At 40.7% G+C, this 23,348-nt stretch overlaps 1 protein-coding gene across 10 annotated transcripts in view; it reads left to right on the top strand.

Moving 5' to 3' along the window:
* Positions 1-23,348, top strand: part of TRPM3 (transient receptor potential cation channel subfamily M member 3) — a 625,242-nt gene that overhangs the window by 186,312 nt on the left and 415,582 nt on the right. The gene's annotated exons all lie outside the window — the stretch shown is intronic.

Genomic DNA, 23,348 nt, shown 5'->3' with positions numbered 1-23,348 from the left:
GTCTTTTTGGTCATTATGTTAGAAGTCCCTATTAAGAGCTATATTGTGAATTCCACATATGAAAGCACGTCCTAGCACATCATTTAAGAATTCACCATAATTCCGATATTAGGAGCAAAGACCAACCCCAAGCTATTGATTCAGGCTGTTAAATCAGTAATAAAAATTTGCTGTTAAAGAAAGTGTGCTTTCTTTGGTGACACAGTTTCAGGAAATATTAGACTCTTAGTTGAAAAGCAGTGAGCAAATCTTTTGAGGCAGAAATTTGGGCTCATTGGTAGTTAGGAGAATGGAGCTTTCAAGCCAGGGCATTGCATTTGTCTTTGGAGATAAAATCAGGACTTTTCATATGAGGGACCCCAGGTAGCATCCTGACCTTGAGCCTTGTGGTCTGCCCCAGAGTAGCCATTTTCAGTACAGAGTCAGTCTTCAGGTCCAGGGTGAAGGTTCTGTTCAACTGATCAGAAATCTTCGCAGGCAAAAATGCACTGACACAAGTTCCAGCTTCCTTGTTTGAATGTTTGAATAGAATTCCATTCTCATTACGAAAGCCCTTGTTTTATTGAGTGGCAATAGGAAACAGTAAAGGAACAAGCAGACCTTCCAGGAAGCATTCCTTTAAAAAAAAAAAAAAAACTCTTTGCTATCCAGTCACTTCCAACTCATAGCAACCCTGTAGAACAGAGTAGAACTGCCCCATGGGGGCTTCCAAGGGGTGGCTGGTGGATTTGAACTGCTGACCTGTTGGTTAGCAGTCATAGCTCTTTACCACTGTGCCACTAGGGCTCCAAGAATTCTACCACTGAACCACCTGCAAAATCTGGAAGTTACTGCAGAGACTTAAAACCAAACAAACAAGCTTGTTGCCGTCAAGTTGATTCCAACTCATAGTGAGTCTATAGGACAGAGCAGAACTGCCCCATAGGTTTTCCAAGGAGTGCCTGGTGGATTCAAACTGCTAACCTTTTGCTTAGCAGCTGTAGCTCTTAACCACTATGCCACCAGGGTTTCCAAGAGCATACTGTAATAGAAGTATTATCAATGAGCTTCACCACCTCTGGATTATGCAAACAATAATACTTATGCTCTGTCATTTTTCTCAAATTCTAAAAGGAACATAATAGTAAAATATACTTGGTACACAGAATGTGTTTAGTGAGGAAGAGCTAGCCATGTAGTAAAATAAAATTGAATATAAACCAAAACCCAACCCACTGCCGTCGAGTCGATTCCAACTCATAGCAACCCTATAAGGATAGAGTAGAACTGCCCAATAGAGTTTCCAAGGAGCACCTGGTGGATTTGAACTGCCAACCTCTTGGTTAGCAGCTGTATCACTTAACCGCTATGCCACCAGGGTTTCCAAAATTGAATATAATATGCTAATATTTTACAAAGATTTAGTTTAACTCTTATTGCTGTGCCTATATTTTCCTTGATCCCGTACATGCATAATGCATATTTTGGCATTTCTAGCAAACTCCTTTGATCTATGCTTTGATTACTTACAGAATAATAGAGTGCTGTTATTCTCTTCTTAAAAAAAAAAAATGCTTTCATCACATTGTTTGCAGATTTAGGGCTACATATATTGAATTGAAAAACACTCAAGAAATATATCATTACTTGTTGACATTCTGTCCACCCACTCTAACATAATTATTTCTTAAATATCTACTAAGGATGAGTCCTGAAATGCAAAATCTAACAGTTGTTTCCCACAAGCTAAGTTGATTAAATCGGAATATTTTCCTGCAAAGATCAGGAAACCTTGGAGGCTGAATAATTGAAAAACAAATTAAATAAAAGAGCAATGTAGTTGTGCTGTAGAAAGAGGCTTCAGTGCAGCCTGGAGAGGCTGGAAAAGATTTAATGGGCCTTTTTGGTTTCTTAATCTCAGTAAATGCATCGGTCACCACGTTGACCTTCTCCTTCTCTGTGTATTTTGGAACCTGTGCACCCAGTAACTGTTGAGAGACCTCCATTCTCAGTGCCTTAACCCAGTCTCTGGTTCCTTGAAATGGCAGCATTTTCCCAAGAATAACAAGGATCACTGTGCAATTCATTTAGTACTAGGTGTTTTCAATTTTATATGTTCTGAAAATCACTTTATTTTTTCTTCCTTGATACTGTCAACCAAAAAAACACCAACCCAATTGCCATCAAGTTGGTTCAGACACATGACAACCCTATGTGTCACAGAGGAAAACTATGCTCCATAGGGTTTTCAAGGCTGTGGCCTTTTGAAAGCAGATTACCAGGCCTCTCTGCCAAAGCACCTTGGGGTGTGTTTGAACTGCCAACCTTTTAGCTAGCAGTTGAGCACTTAACCATTTGTGTTCCCCATGGACCTGTGATATTGTAGCACAATATGTAATCTGTCACCTAAGTCCATGAAAATATTGTGGAGGCTTGCCCATCTATTTCTGATGGCTCAAGGCAAAAGTATAGCCCCTCGAAAAATAACACTGTTAACTTGCAACAGCTCTTCATTGAGAGCAAACAGAGTTTTTCATAGAAGATTTTTTGAGGCCACAAGTCATGTTCTGCTCTGGTTTAAATGCATCTATACAGTCACATTACCTTAAAAAAAAGTTTGGTCCTTAAATACTTTCTAAGCTGTTTAAATAAGGCAGCTTTAGAAGTTGTTGCTAGAAATTGCAATACCGTATAGACTTTGCCGTCTCAATTTAAGAGAAAAATCATGACTGCACTGGGAACCTTTCCAATAATTCCTTTTTCAAATCTTCGTAAACAAGGTACGGATGTTTCATCAGTCATGCCGTAGCGAATTGCTTTAGCACCCTTCCAGACTGCAGTGCCAAATTAGCATTCAGGGAAGCTTCCAAGTTTCATGTGGATTCTATCTACATGAATCAGTTTGCTCTGTAGTTCAGGTGGAGCCCTTGTGGCAGAACGGTTAAGCACTCGGCTGCTAAGTGAAAGGTCAGTGGTTTGAACCCACGAGCCACTAGAGGGAGAAAGATGTGGCAGTCTGCTCTATAGAGATTTAAAACCTTGGAAACCCTTTGGGGCAGTTCTAGTTTGTCCTATAGGATCGCTGTGAGTTGGCATCAATGCGATGGCAATGGGTTTAATTTTGGTAGTTCAGGTGTAGGAGAGACATGCAGACCTAGCTTGGACGGACAGTGACTTCCCCATGCCTCAGAGCAGGGAGATGACTTCTACAATTAGAAATGAAAGCAGATTGAATTTCTTTTGGGTTCCAGAATCCTGTATTATTCTTCTTCACGGCTCATGTGAACACACATCTGCTCATGATCCTATTACAGTTCCTTAAGATCCTTCAGTGGCTCCCCTTTCATTGCCTTTAGGATTAAGTTTAAACTCCCTGACATGGCGGAGGCATCTTTCCAGGAACTCACCTCCTCCTTCCTCTCCAGTCTCACGTCCTCCTTTCACTGGAAGCTGTAGCCATGGGAGTTTCTGTGGTTCCCACATTCACCACACTCTCTCCTACCTCCCTGCTGTCCACACATAGCGACATCTGCTTAGAAGGCCATGCCACCCAACCTAAACCATCCCATTTATTCTCACCTGATAAGTCCCCATGTGGAGGTGAAGCCTTCAGGACTTTACTTACCACTTACCTGTTTATCTCAGCTGGATTGTAAGGTGTTTATAGGGAGAGATGTCATCGTATTTATCACTGTATTCCCAGTGCCTGGCATATGACTCAGCCAATTGGAAAGCACTTTTTATTGAGGAATGAAAGAGTGAAAATGGCCAGCTACAAAAAGAGGTGACCTGATGCTGCTACCGTAACATTCACAGGTTTCTGTTACAATATACTTTGAAGTCACTTTACTGGAAGATTTTGAAAAAAGAAGGCAATGTACCACAAAAATGTATTTTTATAAAAGAGAATTAGCTTTATCATTTTATCTGATTATAAAAATAACACACACTAGTTGTAAAAAGGTGATGCCAACCATACAGAAAAAATAAAGTTAAAACCATCATCCAAAGATATCCACCATTTTTTTTAGGCAGTAGGCAATGGGTTTAGTATATTCTATCCTTTTTATGCAAAGATTTTTTTTTAACATGTTAAACGTACTCTTTGTATAATTGTGTAACCTACTTTTTAGATTTCATGATGGCCAGCTTTCTGTCAGTAAATGCTGCTGAAGATAATAACACCACTTAATAACGCAAAAATCACTTTTCTAAGTTCTTTAATACACTAACTCATTTAAATTAAAAAAAAATCCTCTTAGAATGTTATCTCCTTTTTTCAGATGAGAAAACTAAAGCCCAGAGAGGTTATATAACTTGCCCAAGGTCACACAGCTAGGAAGTGTCTGACCCTTGGTTTGAACCTAGACAATTTTGCTCCAGAATCTGTGTTTTGAATCACTAGACCACATTCTCTGTCATCCATCTTTAATCTGATTTTTAGTGGCTGCGCAGTTTTAAACTTCAAGCATGAATACTAAGTTATTTAATAATTACATTATTGCTAGACATTTAGGATGTTTCTAGTTTTTCAGTATGATGAACAATGCCATGATGAATAGCTTTGTGCATTTATCTTTGTGGGATTGTTTACTTATCCCCTTAGGAAAAATCCCTGCTCACAACCTGTTCCTTTCTGCTCCTCAGACACTACCCCCTTTCATCACATAAGTCTCTTCAGTCCACAAACGCATCCAGCCCATTTGTGCCTCAAAGCCTTTGTACCTGGGTTTCCCCCTGCCTGGAATTTTCTTCTGCCAACTATTCCCATGAACTGACTTGCTTATCTTCAAGTCCGAGTTCAAATATCACCTCCTCAGAAAGGCCTTCCCTGACTACTCTTCCTAACTAGATTCTCACCTTTGTTGTTCAATATCACCGCATATAATGTATTTCCTTTAAATCTCTGTAAAGCACCACAGTTCTAATAAAATGTACAAAATATTTTCATTACGTATTTTCTATACTCCTTCTCCCCCATCCCCCAGCCTGTGAGTTTCATGGATCATGTCTGTTTTGTGGACCCCTGTTTGCCCAGGGCTTATTTCCATGCACAGCCCATAATAGGTACTTAAATTCTAATTGAATAAGCAAATAAATTTAACTATAATTGCTGAATCAGGGAGATGCCATGAGAATTTAAGCTGAGGGCATTGACTCTGTTGCCCTAAAACCACGACATAGAGGAAAATGCCAGAATCAGCAAGATAGCAGGCCTGTCTGTACTAAGGACAAAATATGAGCAAATCTTTTTGCATTAATTATCACTCTTTGGTCATAAGGCAAATTGTTTAAAAAGTTAGGGGAAAACTGTAAAAAGCGACTCCAGGTCCAATGTCATATTGTGAGTTCATGTGGGCCGGAGACCACCTTTTGGGCTCACCAGTGAGGTCCACCTATCATGAATAATCCCAGCCATAATTATGGCTGGAATAGCAACCGCTGGGAACAGCAGAAATTCTGTTTACTGTGTCTAAATTCCTTATGAGGTGGATGTTTGTTTAATAGTCTCTCAGCTACCCAAGTCATGCTTTTGAAGACACCATCTCTCCAATTGCTAATTGATCCATTCTTCTTTAACCGCATCCTAGCCTGCTGGCCACTGTCTCAGTTCTTTATAGATATACCCCGAGCTAGAAGGCATGTTAGAGTGCAGAAACTTATTATAGTCATCGAAGGGCTGTTTGTTTTTCCAGATGAGCATTTCATTAGAAAGAAAGATAAGGCAAACATCTGGATAGGGCTGAACGGATACAGATGGAAGTATTTTAAAAGGCATACGTGATTTTCAGCAATGTTGAGAATGACACAGGTGGCTCCGAGTGTGCCTCTCCATGCAGCTTTCCCAGCATCCCCCACCCCAAAAATTACTTTAAATAATCCCTACTTGTGAAGGCGTTCTTAGAGAAAAAAGTTTCTTTCAGGTTCTCCAGAAGAAAAACGGTGTGTTATTTGAACATAAGCCAAGACAATAACGTGCATTAACTGAAACCCTTTATAAGAAGAATAGTTTAGTGTCCCATCTGAAAACCACAAATAATTGACTTTTGTCACGAGAGTAGTAATATAGGGACTGTATTCTGGAGGATATCACGGCTGGTGTTTATAAAGTCGAGTTATGCTAAGGAATCCGATGGTATTCCTGTACACTCTTCTAAGTATAAAGAAAAGCAGCACCAACTTAAATGTTTTATAAATGGAATATATTTTAATAGTAATTTTCCCTACTTAGTTACCTTGCAAAAAGCTCAGGAACCTTTGGTATACCTGGGTGTATGTTAACAGTAAAAGTAAAGCTTAAAACTCAAAGCTACAATCATGCATTCCCCTACAAAATACCCATAGCCTGTCTATATTGTCATTATTTTTGCACATATTCACCCAACCCTTCTTCCCCTACACACACCTGGCTCAGTTTCAGATACAAATATCTTGAAAAATACCTGACAGTCACTAGAAATGGTGTCATGGAGCCTCCAGAAGTAGGTCAGTTCCCTCATTGTCTTCCCTCCCCACCCTCTGAGCTCAGAGCTGGCCTGCAGAGCTGAGATAATTTTTTTAAGTCCACTTTGAATGACAATAAAAGAAAGAGCAAAAATATCTTTGATGGAAGACCCCCTTCCTCCGTTCAATTACGAGAGTATAATTCTCTAAACTACAAAAGAAAAAGGTGAATACAAAATAAAAATAGTGAATATTCCTAGTATCTAAATTGGGACTCAGCATTTCAGCACTTGGCATTTCTCTGGAAAGCATCAGAAGGAGACAGTTATTAAAAACAAAAAATGGGAATGAAGGAAGAACACAGGTTTTTCACCTAGAAAAAATTTAGGTTCAAATCTTGGTGCTACTTCACAAAGGAAGAGGTCCAAGTACCCAATAAATGCCACTAAACAGATATTTAACTTCATTGGTCGTTAACAAAATGCAAAGTAAAACCACCATGAGATACCACTCTATCTGCCCTAGGATAGCTACAATGAAAAAGAAAAAATGAAATTTTTATATACCACTGATATGAGTATTTATTGTATAGCTGCTTTGGAAAACTGCGTTACACTATATTCTAAAGCTGACTAATCACATACCGTATGAGTCAGAAATTCTACTCCCAAGTATATGCCAAATGAAAATGTTTACATGTGTTCATCAAAAAACACTAGTAGAATGTTCATAGTGACATTATCGACTAGAGATTACTCAAATGTCCGTCAAAAGTAGAATGGATAGTAAATTGAAGTAAATTCAAACAATGGGATACTATACAGCACTGAAAATAAATGATTCGACTCGATGGCACTGAGGTGGGGAATCTGCATTGGGCAGTATGAATGGGTCTATAATGCTGAGTGGAAGAGGCTGGACCAAAAAAAAAAAAGGCTCATATTGTGGAATTCATTTTACATAAAATGTGAAAATAGGCAAGATTATCCTGTGCCATTAGAAGTCAGATATCGGCTAACTTTGGAGGTAGGGAAATGATTAGAAGGGAGCATGAGAAGGCTTCTGTGCACTGGTAATATTCTATTTCATGGTCTTGGCTGCTGGCTATGTGGATGTGTTCAGTGTGTGAAAATCCATCAAAAATATGCGTATGTTGTGGTTGTTAGGGGCCATTGAGTCAGCTCTGACTCGTGGCGACCCCTTATGTGCAGAGTAGCACTGTTTCATAGCATTTTTGAGGCCGTGACCTTTAAGAAGCAAATCGCCAGGACTGTCTTCTGATATGTCTCTGGGTGAGTTCAAACGCCAACCTTTTGGATAGTATTCAAGCACTTAAGCAGATATATATATGTGTGTGTGTTGTGGTGGTGGCAGTGTTAGGTGCCGTCGAGTCAGTCTGACTCATAGCAACCCTATATACAACAAGACCAAATGCTGTCTGATCCTGCACCATCTTCACAATTATTGTTATGCTTGAGCCCATTGTTGGAGCTATTGTGTCAATCCGTCTCATTGAGGGTCACACACACACACACACCCCCACACATATACATACATGAACTCACACATCTACATGTGCATACCTAGATAGGTAGATAGATGGTAAATAGGTATCTTTTAATGGAAAGCTTTTTAAAATCTCTGGTATACCGTCCCTCATCACTGGATACCCATGTATCCTTATGTATGTTTGTACAGTACCCACTGCGTGCTAAGGAGTATTCTGAGTGCTTTATAAATATTAATGCATTTAATCATAGTCTTAGTTATCTAGTGCTACTGTAACAAGTAGGTGGCTTTAACAAATGAAATTTATTTTCTCACAGTTTGAAACCCATAAAACCCACTGCCATTGAGTCAATTCTGACTCATAGGGACACTATAGGACAAAGTAGAACTGCCCCACAGGGTTTCCAAGGCTGTAAATCTTGCTGGAAGCAGACTGCCACAACTTTTTCCTGAGGAGTGGCTCGTGTATTTGAACCGCCGACCTCTCAGTGAGCAGCCAAGCACTTAACCACTGCACCACCAGGGCTCCTTCTCCCAGTTTCCTCGTTGCTGTTGTTAGAAATCCGAACTCAGGGCACGAGCTCTAGAGGAAGGCTTTCTCTCTCCATGGGCTCTAGGGGAAGCTCCTTGTCTCTCCAGCTTCTGTTTTCTGGTTCCCTGGAGATCTCCATGTGGCTTGGCATCTGTCTTCCCCCATGTCTGCTTGCTTAATCTGCTCCTATTATATTTTACTCCTTTACATTTTGTATTAACTCAAGACACACCCTAAATTAACCCTGCCTCATTCACATAGCAAAGACAACCCATTCCCAAATGGGATTATAACCACAGGCATAGAGGTTAAGATTTATAACACATATTTTGGAAGGACACGATTCAATCCATTACAGTCATCATAACAACTCTATAGGATAGTTACTACTGGTATTTAACATCCCTGTTTACAGAGAAGGAGACTGATGCATGCAGAGGTGAATAACTTGCCCAAGGTCCCTTGGCTGGTTCCTGTTGGAGCTGGTATTCTAACTCAGTCCTTCTCTCTCTGTGTTCGGTGCCTTTAACCACTACGCTATGCTGCCTCTCAAGGAACTTAACATCTCTGAACTATCATTTCCTCTTTTATCAAATCAAGATAATAATACATCAAGAGTTGCCCTAAGGATAAAATAAAATAGTATATGGCAGTTGTCTGGTCCGCTCACTAGGTAATTGATTAATGTTGACTTTAATGTTGACTATGTTAACTACGGAGCCCTGGTGGCACAGTGGTTAAGAGCTCGGCTGCTAACCAAAAGGTCAGCAGTTCGAATCCACCAGAAGCTCTTTGGAAACTCTATAGGCCAGTTCTACTTTGTCCTATAGAATTGCTGTGAGTTAGAATCAACTTGGAAATTAATTCAGCAGCAACAGGTTTGGTTTTGGTTTTTATAAGTATGATTTCTCCACCTTTTCTAGTTTGGAGGCCAACAAAATTTGTCTTATATTTACTTATCTCTCACTTCTCTGGCCCTGTTGGGCAACACCCTGCCTGCCTACTAACCACCTCTCTATCCCCTGAACCAGCTCATTCTCGCTGGTGCTGTCCTGTCTGAATATAGTACAGAACTTTCCTAAATTTAAAATTTTAATTCAGAATCACCTTACTCTATATTTTAGAGTTGCTAGTGGTTGCTAAGTGAGGAACTTTCCTAATTAATGTTATTCCTCCAAGGTAAGCAATTTACATTTTAACAATGTCACCTGAAAACCAAATAAGGGCATCTCATGGTGGAAATTTCAGGGCATGAGCTCTTTGGGGAAACATTTTGAGTTGAACAGTGCCTTGCGGTAATAAGAATAACATTTCTTAGCATTTCACATTATTTTACATGGACATGGTTTCCATGAATCATCCCAGCAATCTAACAAAGTAGGTAGTAGTAGTTTTTGCTCATTGCACAGATAGGAAAGTTGATATTTAATGAGTTTAAATTCATTTATTTGACACAGAAATACAGAGCAACTACCCTGTACCAGGTACAGCTCTGAGTACAAGAGTTCACTATCAGAGAACCTGAGAGATGATGCCCCTTTCCTTATGGAGCTTCCATTCCCAAGGGCTGGGACTGGAAATACACAAATAACCCGCTGAGTAGAGAGGTAATTTCATTTGGTAGTTACTGCTATGAAAAAAATAATAGAACAAGAAAATATGATAGAAGGAGCCTAGCAGGGCAGGGACGAGGGTCCTATTTTGTCTTGAGAAAGTCAAAGCAGATTCTTCCGTGCCTTCTCACTCCCTCACCAACAGTATTTGTCAACTCTGGGTGCACGTTAGAATCCTCTGGGGAGCTTTTTAAAAACCCCAATACCCAGACGCTACCCCAGAGCAACTTTTAAATCTCTCGTGATACCTTTAAAAGCAAAGAACAATGTGATGTGGTCCAAAGAAAGACAGCATTTGGTTCTGTTGATACAGTTGAATATAGAACATGAAAAAACTTGCATTGCTCTCTGGTCATTCAGCTAGCTTTATTGAAGCTTTTACGTGAACGTTTTTCCCTGCGAGCTGAGTTATCTGCCTCTCTTCAATGTCAGATGGCCAAAGCCTTCAAAATATAAATGAGCATAAACATTTGCTTGCAAACCACCAAAAGATTGCTGTGAAAAATTTTAAGACCCTGGTAATTAATCTTGGCCTTCTGACGATTTTAATCAAGAAATCTTTGGAAGGACTGAAGGGAAATCTGATGTTCTATTACATACCTTTCTTCTGAAAGTCCCTAGATCAAGTTTCTCTCCTGGGGGTAAGGTATAAGTATGGGGGAATTTGAATGGTGTCCAATGACATGATCGTTCACCCTTCCTTCACCAGTTCTTAAGGCGTGATGATTATTTGCAGGGCTGCAAAGGGGACGTTCTTACAGGGAGTACCTAGAATAACCCTTCGCTCATGACCTCATTGATTGAAGGAAAAAAGAGATCAGAAAAAAGGAGGGGGAGACAAAGGAAAGGAAGGAATGGAATGAGAAAGTAGGGGGTGTAGAAATAAAGAAGAGGATGTGGGATCTGTGGTCTAAAGCAGTTGAGTCCACTCAAAATAAAGCAACACAAGAGAAACACATGAAGCGCTCCAAGGCTGTTTCTCACTTAGACTTGTGGCTTCCTTTTTGCTTCTTGGAGGCAGGATTGTTCGAGCAGGGTGGTCATTAATAATGCTATTGCTCATTTTCCCTTCTCTGGCTTTCATTCATCTGCCTCCAGCCCTCCAGCTACTTCCTTCTATGTACTGCCAGTTAGTACAGTGGCCAGCTTGAGATTGCATCTCTCTTACTGTTATAAACCTATGGAGCCATTTGTTTATGAGAAATTACTCTCAAAGCATCGTCATCACTGTAATGACTAAAAAAAAAAAAAAAAAACAGTAAAATAATTCTTCAGGATCAGATATTTTGAAGATGCTGCGATATATACAAAATCTTTTAACAAAATGGTAAGGGTTTTAGAAGCTTAGTAAAATGAGATAATGGCTACACTTTGAAGCATATTTCAATGACTGTGATCCATGTTTACAGTTAGCCAGGATTTTGGTCATAAGCTAAGAAGAATTGGTTGGTATTTACACATCACCAAAAAAAAACAGGCCAAACTCATTGCCATTGAGTCAATTCCAGCTCATAGTGGCCCTATAGGACAGAGTAGAACTGCCCCATACAGTTTCCAAGGAGTGCCTGGTAGATTTGAACTGTCGACCTCTTGGTTAGCAGCCATAGCACTTAACCACTATGCCACCACGGTTTCTACATAGTCAAATAAAAATAACTTCTAACTCAGCAAAGCAAAATATGCTCTCAATCACTTAGGGAAAATCAACGCATGTTACCCAATGGATATAAGAAATCAGATGTGGGTTTTAATGTGAGGGCCTACAGGAATCATGTGTTATGCAGTCAACATTTTGTGTCCAAAATGTTTTACTGAGGGTGTAAATGCAATGGAAGTCGTATATTCAGTTCCTACCTTCAAGATATATGTACTCTCTGACAGAAATCATGAGTTTTCCTGGGGTCAAATCCACATAAGTTTTGTTCTACATTTTTCTCCAGCTTTTTCCAGGACCGTCTATTGTGATCCCTGTCAGAGCAGTCAGTGTGGGTAGCTGGGCACCATCTAGTTGTACTGGACTCAGTCTGGTGGTGGTGGTAGTTGTGATCCATTAGTCCTTTGGGCTAATCTTTTCCTTTTATCTTTAGTTTTCTTCATTCTCCCTTGCTCCTGAAGGGGTGAGAGCAGTGGAGTATCTCAGTTTGCAGGCTTTTCAGACCCCAGGTTCTACTCACCAAAGTAGAATGTAGAACATTTTATAAACTGTTATGGCAACTGAGCTAGATATTCCCTGAGATTATGGTCCCCACAGCTCTCAGCCCAGTAATTCAGTCCCTCAAGGAGTTTGGATGTGTCTTCGGAGCTTCCATGACCTTGCCTTCTACAAGTTGTGCTGGCTTTTGGGAAGACTTTTGAGAAGGAAGGTTTTCTCTACTTTTCTATACTCTATTGCTGAAAAGTATCTTAGTTGAAAGGTAGCCAATTGCTCCTGCTTGCTAACCTGAAGTGTGCCAAAGGACATCTAAAGAGATGTTGAAAAGAATATGTAGTAACATTTTAGAGAAAAGAACCTACAAGTTTAGAGCAAAATATAATATTTCCAAGGACCTCTGCTGATACTTTTTGGAACACATAGAGACAGGTTAATTTTTTTTCCCCCATCCGAGTAACTTTTTTTTTTTCCTTCAAGATTTGTGTTGCAAACTACTTGCTGAATTGAGGAGTCAAGCCAAACAGTAATCATGTTTATCTTCCAAAGAGTACATTTAGTTCACAGAAGGTGCTTGAGATGCAAGGGAACACAGTCTGATCCAGGTACTCATTTGGTATAATCCAGCCCTTCTAAGTCTTTCTCAGTGCAAATAGGAAGCTGAGAGTTTGCTGCCTTTAATAAAATGTCCCTTTCTGCATCAGCCTTTGCACCTACAAAATTTGCTGGCCATCAGAGCACTCCCCAACCCAGAATGGATACCACACTGAGACCCCCTGGGCATGCAAGCACCCACAGTCCAGGGCAGGTACCACAATGATGCCACTTGGGCATCTAAGCACCCCCAGCCCAGAGTAGATACCACACTGATGCCCCCTGTACATGCAAGCACCTCTCAGCCCATGGCACATACCACACTAGTACCCACTGAGTGTGTGAACTCACATTGAGCAGCCATGGATTTTAATGAAATAAGGTGGTACATTGGCTCACAGGTGATGACCAATGGATGTAGTCAAATAGAATCTCCTCCTACCTTTGGGCTTGTTTACCTATTTAGAACCTTCTAGACATGAAACTTGGAGCTAACCAAAAGGTCAGTAATTCAAATCCACCAGCCGCTCCTCGGAAACCCTGTGGGGCGGTTCTACTCTGTCCTATAGGGTAACTATGAGCCAGAATCGATTCAGTGGCAACAGGTTTGTTTGTTTTTTTTTTAAAAAAAAAAAAAAACAGGAAACTTATGTGAATATGACTCCATAAAAACTCTCTAAAGATTTCTCAGAGAGATTACATATTTTTTGAAGGTAGGAACAGAATATATGACTACCATTACATTTACCATACTGATAACCCCTCAGATTTCTCTCTGCACTATACAGTGATTTTCAAACCCCCATCCTCTACATGAAGCCGTGGTGGCGCAGTAGTTAAGCATTTGGCTGCTAACCAAAAGGTTGGCAGTTTGAATCTATCAGCAACTCCTTGGAAATCCTATGGGGCAGTTCTACTCTGTCTTACAGGGTCACTGTGAGTCGGAATTGACTCAACAGCAACGGGTTTGGTTTTGGTTTATTTTCTGTATGAACACTTTTAGAGATTATAAAAAACTTATCATTTTAAAAAAAGAATCTTAAATAAGTATACCAGCTGCAACGGTCTCTGAAAGGAGAGTCAGTCTTTTCCTCAGCTAAGAGGCAACAATTCTGTCCGTCCTTTAATTATTTGAATACGAAGAAGCTCTTGCTTACCACAAACCCTGTTCCCTCAGCCTGAACCACTCCCTTCCCTTCACTCTCCATCCTGTCCCCAACCCCGAAATTCTCATGGCTGATTCCTCATCCTTCAGCCTCAGCTCTAAGGCCATCTTCTCTGGTCCTCCAAGAAGCCTTCCCTTACCACCAGATCTGTCAACAAATCTGTAGCTTGGTGTCCTATTTGCTTCCTAATTGTTTCCTTCATACCATTTCTATTTCATACCATTATATACTTGTATACTTTTTTGTTTAGTATGCTTATTGTCTGTTTTCCCATGATACTGTGGAACCTATGAAGGCAAGGAAAACACCTATTTATTCACCAAGGAACATCTTGTCACTTAGCATAGCACTTAGTACACAGTACATGCTCAAGAAATACTTGAATCAATAGACCCACGACGAACAAGGAATTGAGATTGAGGCACGTTGTCTTCAATCCCTACCCATTATCCTCCCCCCCGCCTCCATGTTGTCTGTATCTCCCGATGAAATCCGAACAAATCTTTTAGGACACTTAGATAAGATAGCCTGATGATGAAGAGCATAAACTCCAATCCCAGCTTTACTACTTTATAGCTTGCTGACCTTGCCAAAATGCTTTCCCTTTCTATGTCGAGCTTTCCTCATTGATAAATTAGAGGTGATAATTATACTTTAATCGAGGGGCTATAATAAAACTTAAATAAGTTAACACATATTATGTGCTTATAACAATGGCTGTCACATAAATGTTGGTTATCATTTCTCAGGAAACAGTTTCAAATGTTCCGTGCAGAGGCACAAGAGCCCACGGGAACCCCACGTTCACTTCAAGAAGGTTAAGGCCACCCAACTGAGAAGAAGAGTTGTTTGTTTTAATATCGCAACATCAGACAGATTCCTCATTTAAGCTAGAAAGTAGTTTACTATGTCTCACCAGGAAACCCTGGTGGCTTAGTGGTTAAGTGCTACGGCTGCTAACCAAAGGGTCAGCAGTTTGAATCCGCCAGGCGCTCCTTGGAAACTCTATGGGGCAGTTCTACTCTGTCCTATAGGGTCACTATGAGTTGGAATCGACTCAACGGCACTGGTTTTTTTTTTTGTTGTTGTTGTTGTTGTTTGTTTTTAATGTCTCACCAAGCTGAATTCCAAAGAACTTTAAGTAATTTATTTCCATGCCACCTTCACGCTCCAAGGAGCAACATCTTATGTCATTAACAGGATTAATTAATTTCACCTTAATAGATCAGGGTGCTGAGAAGGGACTCCCCAGGGCCACAGAATGAGTGAATGAAGATGTTTGAAAAGGTTTGTAGCAACCCTATTTCATAATTCAGAACTCGGCTCAAAAGATGGAGCTGTCTCTGCTTTAGATTGCTTGTTCTACCTCTCAACATAAATTTTAATTGGGCTTATCTTAGCAAATTTCTCTTTTCAATCTTTCACTTGCAAAACCAGCCCTCGTGGGTACATCTGATGACTGTAATCTGATTAGGGGTTTGTTGATTTATCTCGTGAAACTGTTCCCTGAAGCATTAAGGTAAATCTCTGAGTTGCTATTCAGATCGTGTTTTGCTCTAAGCAGTTGGGCTGACTAATATTTGCTTTACTGCGGAAATCACAGTGATAAGTCATTAACCCTACTGAATAATTAACATAAATGACAAAGATGGGGGAAGTACTATTGACATCTGAGGGAAGTTTCAGGGACTGTAGGCTAATTAACAACAATAATGGGTGAAACCTCTTACTCACTCTGGAAAGTTCTCTCATCAATAAAGACAATAACCCTGGAGAGAATTCTGATGACAGCAGCAACCTTAAGCAAAATCTTAAAGGATAAAAAGCTCCTCTTTGATGTTCCCTACTATTAGTCCTCTCTTCTCCTCGTTACTAAAAAAAAAAAAAAAAAAAACCAAACCTGTTGCCGTCAAGTTGATTCCAACTCACAGTAACCCTGTAGGACAGAGTAGAACTGCCCCATACAGTTTCCAAGGAGTCCCTGGTGGATTCAAACTGCTAACCTTTTTTTTTGATTAGCAGTTGTAGTTCTTAACCACCATACCACGAGGGTTTCCTCCTTACTAGTTCCTCTGAAATAGAGAGGCAGCACTTGAGGTGTCTCAGCTTTCACAGAAGGGAGTAGCTCTGAAAAGCAGGTGTATTTTAACATATTAGTAGGTTATTCAGTTATCCCTTGCATAGGGCACTTGCATTATACAATGTCAGCCATAAAGAAATGAATGTCTAATGGTGGAACTCAGCCACTGAGATATCTAGGTAGAGGGAGAAAGGAATAATATTACTGATACACTTGGTAACAATGCATGGTGAGAAGAGGAATGGAAGTGGGTATTACCATTTAAAGGATGTTCAGAGGACAAGAAGTCTTCAAAGGAGACTGAAAAAGAATCAACAGAAAGTTTGGAGGAACACCAGGATTAAATGGAGATACCTTCACCAAGTGCAGAAAGAGCAATAAGAAGGAAGGTGGAGTTAGCATCGGCAGATGCTGCAAAGGGCTCAAAGTAGATAACCACTATAAAGTATCCAGTGGAGTTAGCATCCAGCCCTTCAAACTGGCTGGTTCCAGTTCAAACCCCTGCCTGAGAATTTACATTTCTAACAAGTTCCCAGGCTATGCTAATGCTGCTGGTTAGGGGCCAATTCTGAGAACCACTAGTAGAGCAATTGTTCTCAAAATTTATGATACATAAGAATCACCTGGGGGAGATCCTGTTAAAATGAAGAATCTGATTTAGTATATCTAGGGTGGAAATCCAAATTCTCAGCAGGGGTTTGAGCTAGAACAAAGCGGTCTGAAGCCCTGTTAGCAACAAAGAAGTCACTGATGACTTTAAAGAGAACAGGCCCCATGAAGAAATGGGAGAAAAAGCCAGGAGTCAGTGACCTGAGAAGGGAACATAGCCTGAGGAAGTAGAAACAACATTGTTACTACATGGTTTGAATTTGCTCTTTGGATCTTGTCTGTTTTTTGAAGCAACTTCATCCAACATCAGTAAACTCAAGACAAAAGCGTTGAACATTTTATGTCTCTGCCCCAGCCCGAAGGACCCAGAACTTGCCTGCACCATAGTGATACACCATAATGGGAACAGCATTCTCATAGGAAAAATGGCAAATTAGACAATAGTCCTTAGAATTAAGGTGCTCCTGACCCAAGCCATGGTCTTTTCAATCACCTTTTATGTATGTGAAAGTTTGACAATGAAAGAAGAATTGATGCATTTGAATTGGGGTGTTGGCGAAGAATACTGAAATACTACAAACTGCCAGAAGAACGAACAACTTAGTCTTAGAAGAAATATAGCCAGAATGCTCCTTAGAAGCCGGGATGACATCATTTCTTGCTTTCTTTGGACATGTCATCTGGAAAGACCAGTAGCTAGAAAAGTAGAGGGTCAGCAAAATCGAGGGAAATTCTCAATGAGATTGTGTCACGGATTGAATTATGTCCCCCCCAAAATGTATATATCCACTTGGGTAGGCCATGATTTCCAGTATTCTGTGGCTGTCCTCCATTTTGTGATTGTTATGTTAAAGAGGATTAGGAAGGGATCCTAACTCCCTTACCAGGTCACATCCCTGATCCAATATAAAGGTAGTTTCCCTGGGGTGTGGCCTGCAGAGATAAACAGAGATAAATGGAAAGGGAAGCTGACAAAGAGGGGGGACCTCATACCATCAAGAAAGCAGCACAGGGAGCAGAATGTATCCTTTGGACCTGAGGTTCCTGTGCTGAGATTCTCCCAGACCAGGGGAAGATTGAGGACAAGGACCTTGCTCCAGAGCCGACACAGAGAGAAAGGCTTCCCCCGGAGCTGACCCCCTGAATTTGGACTTTTAGCCTACTGTACTGTGAGGAAATAAATTTCTCTTTGTTAAAGCCATCCACTTGTATTTCTGTTATAGCAGCCCTAGATGACTAAGACAGAATTTGGCACCAAGAGAGTGGAGTGCTGCTCTAACAGATACCTAAAATGTGGAAGCTGTTTTGAAACTGTGACTGGATAGGGTTGCAGCAAAGGCAGAGGACCAGCAGCAGGAGAGAACCTGCAGTGGCAGAGAAGCGGCAGCAGACTGGCAGCAGGCGAACCAGGAAACCAATGCCAGACAGCACTGAAGAGACCTACCAAGTGAGATAGCTGAGTGCCTGTGTGCAGGAGGCTTCCTGGCAGAGTGGGGTGCCTCCAGGCACTTATCAGTGGAGCAACAGAGCTTTGGAACACTTACCCCAGCAGGGCAGATGCAGGCTTGAGACCTGAGAGCCAAGAGGCCAAGAAGCCAGGAAATAGAAGCTGAAGAGACAAGGAATACAGGAAACCAAGCTGCCTCAGTCTCATAAGGTATGGGCAGGACCTCAGGGGCTTCAAAGGGTAGAGCCATGGCCTCTGGTGTTTCTAAGGGTGGAGTCACCACTTAGCTGGACTAGGAGAATGGTGTGCCTAAGCCCAAGGGAGCAGAGTTGCTGTCCCAGTGGGCCAGGAAGGTGGAGCTGAAGCCCAGGGCCAAGGGACCTCCACTCAGAATCTGGAGAGTGTGGCCAATATCTAGAGTCTGGAGGGCAGAGCTATTGTGTAAATGGTCTCAGAGAGCAGAGGATGATTTTCAAGACTTGAGGGCTAATGTGTTCTGCTGACTTGCTTGGTGCCTGTCATCCCTTCTTTTCCTCCTGTTCTCCCATTGGTAATGGAAATGTCTAGCTTGTGCCTGTTCTGCAATTGTACCTTTGAAAGCAAATAACTTATATTCTAGATTACACAGATGAAGAGGAATTTTTGTATTTTGGACTTGGTATTGAGACTTTTGCTATGACATGATGGGGTAAATATGTTTTACATGTGGCAAGGACATGAATTTTGGGGGGCCAAAGGGTAGAATGTCATGGATTGAATTGTGTCCCTCCAAAATATCTGTCGACTTGGCTAGGTCATGATTCCCTTGTATGGTTGTATGATTGTCTAGCATTTTATCTTCTGATGTAATTTCCCTGTATGTTTTAAATCCTATCTCTGTGATAATAAGATGGATTAGTGACAGTTATATTGATGAGGTCTACAAGATCAGGTAGTGTCTTAAGCCAATCTCTTTTGAGATATAAAAGAGAGAAGTGCTCAGAGAGACAGGGGAACCTCATACCACCAAGAAAGCACCACTGGGAGCAGAGGGTGTCCTTTGGACCTGAGGTCCCTGCTCTGAGATGCTTCCAGACCAAGGGAAGAGTGATGACAAGGACCTTGCTCCAGAGCCAACAGAGAGAGAGCTGGTGGCACCTTGTATTCGGACTTCTAGCCTACTGCACCGTGAGAGAATACACTTCCCTTTGTTAAAGGCACCCACTTGTGGTATTTCTGTTATAGCAGCACTAGATGAGTAAGACAGATGGATTGACACAATAGCCACAATATCAAACTAAAACATATCAATGATCATGAAGATGGCACAGAAAAAAAAAAAAAAAAACAACATGGCACAGGACTGGGCACCCTTTCATCCTGTTATACATAAGGTGGTCGTGAATCAGAGCCAACTCGATGGCAACTAACACCCACAGTCCTCAGAAATGAGCTAAGGTCAAAAGCCAAAATTATATTAATTGTGTTAATTGTATTAAATTACAAGAGCAGTCCTTTAGAGGCTCTAGGCCCCCAAACACTGCCAGGTCTTAGTCTGAGGATCTAGTTAGGATTCTCAGTAGATTTCTGCAGGATCTACAAGGGTTAAAATGGATCACAGATGTAATTGTTAAAGCCTCCTACCCCTGGCAGGAGGAAGAGGATTTCTCACTTTGCCCAATAAGCACTTTGCCCAATAAGCATCCAAATCTCTGTTTAGTGGAGGCCACATTTTCAGGCAGGTGGCTGATCTTCTCATGAGGCTTCCACAAAAATGAGCCAGTGAAATATACTACTTACCCATGTATTTAATTTCTTTTAACTTAAGAATGGCAGTCCATTTTGAAGAAGTTTTTTTTTTTGTCCACAGGAAAATTTATTGACTCAGTAACTTTGGACACTTCTGTCTGTAATATGTCACAAAGTTATTTTAGCAAGAATTAGATATTCTAGAATATTCCCTGTGTACTACACTGTTTTCAGTATAGTATCTTACAGTTCGGTTACTGGAAGAACTGATTTTAGAGTCATAACTATCTTTTCTTATTTAAGGGTGTGTGCACTGAGGGAGGAATAACCCATTGTGCTCGCGTCAGCTCTGACTCACTGTGAAGAGTAGTACTATGTTCTATATGGTCTTCAAGGCTATGACCTTTCAGAAGTAGAGTGCCAGGCCTTTCTTCCAAAGCACCTCTGAGTGGGTCCGAACTGCCAACTTTTTGGTTAGTATTCGAGCACTCAATCATTCATGCCATCTGGGGTCTGAGGGAGGAATTGTTAAGAAATTTGCCCAAAGTTGCTAGTTTGTGGCCAAACAGCAAAGGGAAGATAGAGGACAGGATAGAACTTAAATCTCCTAGCTCTCAGCTCAGTGCCTGTGTCTCTGCTACCTGCCTGTCTATCTACTTTTAACTAACCACTTTTAAAATGTATTTCATTTTCAAATGTGAATTTATGAAAACAAGTTATTTTGCCAGTTCTTACCGTATGATGAAGTTGTATAAAAATGTATAACAAAACAAGTTCATTAACGCCTTTAAACCTATTTCCAGCTCATGGTACACGTCTTCCTCACTGTGTTAATGTTGGGTCAGAGTATAAGATAATTTACGCCTTGGGCTGAGTTTGCTCCTGAAGGTGTCTGAGATAGCAGAGATTAACGTTGGTGATAAACAGGTTATCTTTTGTATGGTCTGGAGAGCTGAGTGTCTGAAAGATTTTGACAGATACGAGTTATAGCAGAGAAATTTTATTTGAATTTTCTCTTTGGTTCCAAAGCCTGGAGTCAGCAGAGATGCTCGTAATGAGTTTGTTCTTCATTCACTTCACCTTCAGGGACAGCTCTGCTCCTGAGCAAAGAGAGTATATCCCATTGAGTCATAAAGAAAATCTACTTACTGAGTCGGGAGAACTCTAGGCATAGGAGGCTTATATGAAATAAAAGGCCCCGGAGCACCTGAGGGATTAAGGATGGGAAGAGTGAAAGGACTTTAGGTTTCAATTCATCTGAACCGTTTTCCAAAATATCCAGCAGCTTGGTAGTAACCAAACCATTTTCAATTCTGAGGTCACTGCTCCACTAACTCTTTACTGATCTCTGAATACATCAGTTGCCTTCTGGTTGAGGCCTCCTGTTCCATCAGCCTGAATCTCCTTATCCAGTTCCAAAGGGTTAATAATAAAACGCTCAGTCAAGAAAGTAGAGAATTCTGTCCTTAGCCAAATGTTTGCAGAGAATGGAAAGAATTCTCCCCATCCACGGAGAGTACTATGGTGCCAGGTCTTCATATGGAATTTAATGAAGGGAGTTAAGTGAAGTGGTTGTTTTCTTTTAGAAATACCTGAAAATCGAATCAAGGCAAAGAATTACCGTTGTTCACATCTGAAGATGGGTGCATTTTGTCATTGATTTGTTTATTTACTTACTGAATTTATTGAAGTTACAGTACATTTGTACTAGACTATCAACTTTAATAAACTTGAAGGCTGGAGACTGTAAATTTATAAAATTACTCCCCTACAGCAGTCACCCTAAGTAAGCCCTCTCTCTCCTGTGCTTTGCAGCCAACGCTAATCCCATTGCTAAGGCAGCGCCAGGTGTCTTTGGCATTATCAAAAAGCAATTCAAGGAAGGAAAGTATATAAATGGAAAACCATTCACAGGCCTCTTTGTTCTGTCAGTAAGTGGACCACTAATACTCCTTCTCCTAAGCCTTGCAGCTTTGAAGCATTCTTGAGCAAATTTGGGAATGATAAGTGATTTGAACGAATAGCATACCAATGGGTCTTATGATATGGAGCGTTTATCATGCTTGGGGAAATAAACCTGTCGACTCTTCTTTTAAAAGATTAACAAATATAAACAGGATTACGTTTAAGCCTTAGCCAGAAAACATATTTAAGTTTCTACCTATTCTTGGAATAAAACTAATTATTCAGTACAGTTAGTGTGTCAGGGTTGCTACTACTCAATGACCGGAACAAACATATAGGACATATATCAGTGAGTGAAGGGAAGAAGATAGATATGATAAAGTAAAGATTAAGATCATGCATTTTTAGTATGCACAGGCCTAAGGTTAGGTATATTTGTAGATGGCGTATAAAGTGTGATCAGCCTCCTATTTAAAAAAAATACAAAGTTGTCATCAAGTCCACTCTGACTCATGGCGACCCCATATATATCATAGTAGAACTGTGGTCCATAGAGTTTTCAATGGTTGACTTTTCAAATGTAAATTGCTAGGCATTTCTTCCAATGCATCTCTGGGTAGACTCTAACTGCCAACCTTACAGTTAGCAGTGGAGCACTTAACTGTTTGTACCACTCAGAGACGTCCCTTCCTATTTAGATGGTGTCATTTTCTAGAAGATGAACATGTCAGATAACTACGCAAGTCAGCCTTGTGTAATTGCTTTCTGGTTGAGGTTCCATCAACCTGAATCTCCTTATCCAGTTCCAAAGGGTTAATAATAAAACGTTCTGCCAGGAAAGTACAAAATTCCGTCCTTAGCCAAATGTTTGCAGAGAATAGAAAGAATTCTCCCCCTCCACGGAGAGTATTATGGTGCCAGGTCTTCATATGGAATTTCATGAAGGGAGTTACATACATACATCCCCACACGTATATTCTTTACTTCATTCTGCAAACACTTATTGAATACCCATGATGTGTTAGCGCCATCACACACACTGAAGTAGTCCAAAAGGAATTTGGTCCTTTGGCTCTGAAGTGCTCAAAGTCTGGTGGGAAGGCATACTGAATAATTGATTAATTAAATACAACCCAGTAAATATTACAACAGAGATATATTCAGAAGTTTCAGCATGTTAGGAGCCTAGAAAAGAGAGAAAACCCAACTGCCTAGGGGAATTGGGGAAGTCTTCACAAAAAAGAAAATTTTTTATGAGATAGGGAAGAGGAACAGCAGGAGTCCAGACGGAGGGAGACTAGCACACACCTAGTTGGGAAGGTGTAGAAACAGGTGGAGCAGAAATCGTGGTGTTTTTGTGAATAGGGCGTAGGCAAACGATGAAGCTAAGAAGTAGGTTGGGGTCCACTAACAAGGACTTTGTAGGAATTTGCACTTCATCCTCTGAGAACTTGCAGTCATGGGAAAGACACTCTAGACAGACAATGTCTCACCTACAGAATGTGTAGTAGCACTGGAATACCAGCTCATTTTTCATGCTCATGTCGTGGCACACTTCACAGGCCCTTAGCAGCCCTAAGGATAAAGTTCAGC

This window comes from Elephas maximus, chromosome 9, assembly GCF_024166365.1.
Source record: "Elephas maximus indicus isolate mEleMax1 chromosome 9, mEleMax1 primary haplotype, whole genome shotgun sequence".
Taxonomy (NCBI): Eukaryota; Metazoa; Chordata; class Mammalia; order Proboscidea; family Elephantidae; genus Elephas; species Elephas maximus.
This window is presented reverse-complemented; position numbering and strand designations above follow the sequence as displayed.